We start from the raw sequence: 5,274 nt of genomic DNA on the forward strand, positions 1-5,274 counted from the left end.
TTTCCATAAAAGAACCACAATAATAAGCAGTCTTTTGATTTTCTAAGGCCTTTGTCTTGGAGTTTTTGTGACTTACCAACTTTGTGAATATACCCATAGTATGTAATTTACCCCATTATATGCAATAATGTAGACTGGAAATAAATTGACATTTCTGCTTTCTAAAAAACCATCATTTCTTAGTTCTCTTTACTTTGTCTCCATTTCCAACACCAGCATAAGGCTATTTGTAACTATTGTGTTGTCGAAAAAGTCATGACGTATTTTTTGTTTTTCGTTGCAAAATTGCATCATGACTTTTCTGACAACCCAATAGTTAAGTCAACAGTTCTTAACCATAGTGTTAACTCACTGACATGTCACGGCCAATTGTGAGCCATGTTGAAGTGATTTGCTACTAATTACTGGTTAAGGCACTAAACTTTGTGGATGGCCTACTGGAAAATAGGAAGCAAGGGGATTCTTGTAATAAGACTGTTTTTACATTGTATGGTTTCTAATATTCTTTACTGAGTTGGGCAGAAGGGGTAGAAACAGGTAGCTGCTTCTGGGGATGCTCTTGGTGCTGGGTCCTGGCATGGGGATATGGGGTTGTGCATCATTGTGTGTCATCTGCAGTGCTTGTACATGTGCTGAGGACTGCTGGGCCTTAGGGAGGAGCTACAGAGTACAAAGAACCACAATTTATGCTTTAACAAAGTTACAGTTACTGTGTATCATGGCTGTGGAGTTGCCAGGAGAACGCTTAGGTCAAGGGCTGAGGGGGGTCTGGGACAGAAGGGAGAATGCTAGGCTGGGAGAAGCCAGGGACCCGGGAGGTCTTGGTGGACAAATTGACCTTCTGGAGTAGAACTGGATCTGTTGAATTGCCCATGAGACAGCGCCTGCAGATGAGACATAGCTGACTCCAGACCCCCAGAGTAGTAGTTCCCATCCCTACCGGTGGGTTGGAATCCCCGGTGGGCTCAGTGAAAGTGCAGAAACCTCCACCACCACCTTTGGAGGTCTTGATTCTACATTAGCAAGTAACCCCCTCCACCCCCCAAGTGATGCATATGCTAGGGTTGGGTCCATGTTACTTTGAGGCTCGTGGAGGAATAAGAGGTATCACGATTTCATGACTGGCTGTCTTTAGGAGCAAACAGATTCACACATGTGTGTGCACAGGCACACATGGACGCATGCATACACCCTTAAGTAGCATTTGTTTGAATGGAATCACACTTTACATGTATAACTGCAGCTTTCCCAAGAAGTAAACGCTGACATTCTTAATGTCATGTTCCGATAGAAAACAGTGAAGTGACTTATTTAGCTCTACAAACTGCAAATGTCTGTCTTGATATTTTTTGAACTCTGAAACCTTAAACCCTAATAGGCATTCTGGAATCTTCAGAGCTTGTTCTCCTATTTAGTGAACTGGGATGTTACTTAAATCTCCTTTTTGTGTTTCAGCTCTTTGTACTTGGTATTATTTTGTCATAATACCTGTGGCATTCAACTCACTAGTTTTCCTTTACCTCTATTCCTTTACCTGCTGGAAAACCAACTGGAGGCTGAAAAAAGGATAAGGCGTACTTAAATGACAAGAGGAGTTGGAAGACCTGGATTCTAGTCACAGTTCTTTTATTAATTTTTAGTGACTTTGGACAATCCATTTTACATCCCTGGGCTTCAGTTTCCTTTTATAAAAAAAACGAGTGGAACCTTACTTGATCTTTGAGTTCTTAAAATTGTGTATTCTAGGATTTATATGTTGTGTATGCTAGATACACATGTATTTTATTGCATCAGATCTAACACTTTCAAATTAAAAAAGAAATTTGAGGATCTCTCCTATATAGGGGCTGGACTGGAGCTGCTGGAAATTCAAAGACATGTAAGACATGCTCCTAGCTCAAACAAATATTCTACTTAAGATAATATGCAAATACATACAGACCTAAATAATGAAAGATTAAATAACCATTCAAGTCAATTAAAAAGCAAACTAAGGACGTGGCATAAATTAGTTAGATGAAGGGGATAGATTGGTCAGCATTTCCCAAACTCTTCTGTGATCATGAGTGCTGCAAGGTGGTAATATGTTTTCCTTGACTAATAGGTTCCTAGGTCAGTTGAGTTTAGAAAATGCTGGATCAAACAAAATTAAACAGCTTATTTTTTAAACACCTTCCAAGAATCTTAATCTCCATAATAAATGCACATCTGCATAATCTTTGGTCTCTAGACTTGATTGTTCAAGAAACCGTTAATTTTTTTATTTATTTTTAGTTAGTTCATGGTCTACTCACTAATTGAATGGAATGCGATTTGGAAAGCTGGTATTAATGATAAGTATGTTGGGAGTGTAAAGTGGGGACTTGTGGCTTCAAGCTGTGTGGAGGGGAAAAGTCTTAAGGAGATGGCAGTAGGGCTTGGATTGAGCCTGGAATGCTGGGGTGGATTTGCATAGCTGCAGGGGACAAGGGCATATGTGGAAATGGCCTGTGGTTGAGTTGTCAAGACAAGTGAATGGAATGGTGCAAAGGACCTCTAACACTTGCTTCCAAGTCCCTCAGGCTCAGTCTTCCTTCTTGCAGAAGTGCCCCTTTGACAGAGTTAACCCCTCTCAAGTTCCAAATCCCCTGCGGGTGTGAGAGGAGCTCACTCACCACCACCCCCACTCAGTGCCTTTCATTTATACTCCTGCTCTATCCAATAGCAACAAGCTGATTTTGAGCCTCATACTTTGCTCGTGTGCTCCTGTGAGAGGCTCATGGCACCAATAGAACTTGGCTACTCCTCACCCACAGTAGGCAAGGATTGGTTGCACTGAACCACCTGGGGCTGCCCCTCTCTGGGGCTACTGAAGCAGAATCCTGGGAAGAGGGGCCCAGGAATCTGTTTTCTATAAGCCCCAAGGCCATGGATACAGGAGGTGAACTTGGAGCCCAACCAGCCTGGCTCTGGTTGGGCCCAATAAGCCTGCATAGACTCACCTTACTTTAGATTCCACTGGACCCCTTGGGTCCAAAGTTACCCCAGGGAGGGCCTGGGAGATCCTAGTGCTGTAGACTCCAGGCCCACAGCAGTGAAGAATAGCAGAATTCCTGGTTGGTAAGGCCCTAATTCCATACAGTTTCCCTCAAACAAGTGCATCCCAAGTCTTTATAGAATTAGGCAGCACTTATTGAATTGAGTCACTCATTTGCAAATGTAGTTGCAGAAGTGCATGATCAAGTTAGAGCAGCCAGGGAGGGAACAGTTGGGCTTGTGCTGGGCAGGCTGGAAGGGGCCTCCTCTCTTTATTGTGTGTTTGCTTTTCCCTCTAGTGTCCTCTGTCATGTTTCTTTTCTAAAAGCCGTGTGCAATTATTCCTTACAGAGAGTTGACAGGTTGATTACTTCTGATTAAGGGCTAGAACACTTGAAATCCATGGGAGGAAAAGACATTTATGTTTCAATCACAATAATAGCCTATTTCTAATCAGAGAAATGCTTTTATTTATTTTTTTTTAAAAGGGCAGCAAGCTAGTTAACTGAGACGTAAAATATTAGAAATAAGCTTCGGTTGTGAGGAACAATAATTCAGGGAGGAGTCTCTAGAGTCACCTGTTATCCCAAATCTGAAGCAAGAAAGTACTTTAAGGGGCCGGCAGAGTGGCATGTTGGTTAGGAGTTGGCTTGGGACTCCAGCTGTGAGCAGCAGGGCCCTACTTCGGATCCCACATGNGTGCGTGTGCCCAAGGACAGGAGGACAGTGCTGGCTGTCCTCTGCTCTGGGGAGTATTTTCATGGCAGCCTCTATTCTCTTCTACTCCCATCCTGTCTTGCCCTGTCTGTGGCCTCCTGGGTCACCATAGCAGGAATTACTGGCCACCTTGCTTCTACTTAGGCTTGGTACTTCCAAAATGGAGCCGTCATGCAAAGCAGCATGTGACACAGGTGCACATCTCTTATTCCTTAAGCAGTTGAGTTACTTTGAGGCTCTTTCAACCATTTTTGTGTCCTCCCCATGTGGTGCTCAGCAAATGTTGAAAACATAGTAAACGCTTTCCTGAAGGAAGTAGTCTGTAAAACAAGACTATTTCTCTGTCTCGGAAAATAGCCCATGGAAACAACCCCAGGTTCTGGTTACAGTCACGTTGGTGGATAATAGATAGCTTGTTCAACAAGGCTCCTGCGCCTTTCACATTCATGCTCTAGGACAGCGTTCCTGATGTGTGCTCCACTGAGCTAGTGACATGTCAGATGGTCGTAAGTACAAGAGGGTTCCAATACATGCAGGGATGGATTTGCCACGAAGCTATGAAGTTTAAGCTTCAGGACCCCTCACGCGAGCGGCTCCTTCCAAGACCCTGCACCTAATTTTGTATTTTTTCTCCTCAAGAGGGCATTCTCTCTTGGAAGAGCTTCAGGTGAACCTGCCCCCCAGAATACAAGTACAAAAACACTGAGCTTAAACGATGATAATTGGGCTGTTTAGAAAACAGCAGAACTTGTCAGAGCCTTTAATGTGTTAATACCTGAGGTATATACTACTCTTTCCCCCAAACCTTTATTTATAGAATTCTTTCTTTGCAAAAGAATCTCATAGTATCCGTCTTTTCTCAGAATGAGGCATATATTAAGTACCCTGTGAATCAGGAAGTTAGGGAATTAACTGCACAACCGGCTCACACCAGCACCTGCGAGCCGACTGCATCTCGTTTCAACTTTGTGTCCCGTGACGTGCTGGTAGCGTGAATTGGCTGTGGTGAGAGCATTTCCACCATGGAAGTCTGCAAACTTGCCCGCAGGCAGGACCCGACTTCTAGCTTAACTGACTCAAGGAGCAGATAAGGCGATGCGTGTTCACATTAAGGGCATATCATACATGTCTTTAGAAATCTTTCAACAACGTTCACAGGAAAGGCTGACAAGGTGGAATTATTTTATTAAAGGACTTCTATTCTTCTGAAAAAAGTGTAATGTTTCCTGCTTCCCAGAGGAAAAGATATGTTTTTCTTTGTGAAAATGAGCTTCAATATTTCAGATATGTACTCAACCTTTGAAATGAAAACATTTCGCTACTGTAACAAATTACCACAACCTTAGTAGTTTAAAGTAAGGCAAAGTGACCCTCTTATGAAGTTCTGGAGGTCAGAAGTCCTAAACTCAAGGTGTCAGCAGGGCTGGNTTTCTTACATCGCCTAGTGTCTCATCTTTAATTAAAATGCCCTTGTTAGGAAATCTAGCTCTGCTGAAAAGCTATCCTGACCACAGAACAGCCACCCCCTAAGGAGGGAGGACG

Source organism: Hipposideros armiger, unplaced genomic scaffold (assembly GCF_001890085.2).
Source record: "Hipposideros armiger isolate ML-2016 unplaced genomic scaffold, ASM189008v1 scaffold_147, whole genome shotgun sequence".
Taxonomy (NCBI): Eukaryota; Metazoa; Chordata; class Mammalia; order Chiroptera; family Hipposideridae; genus Hipposideros; species Hipposideros armiger.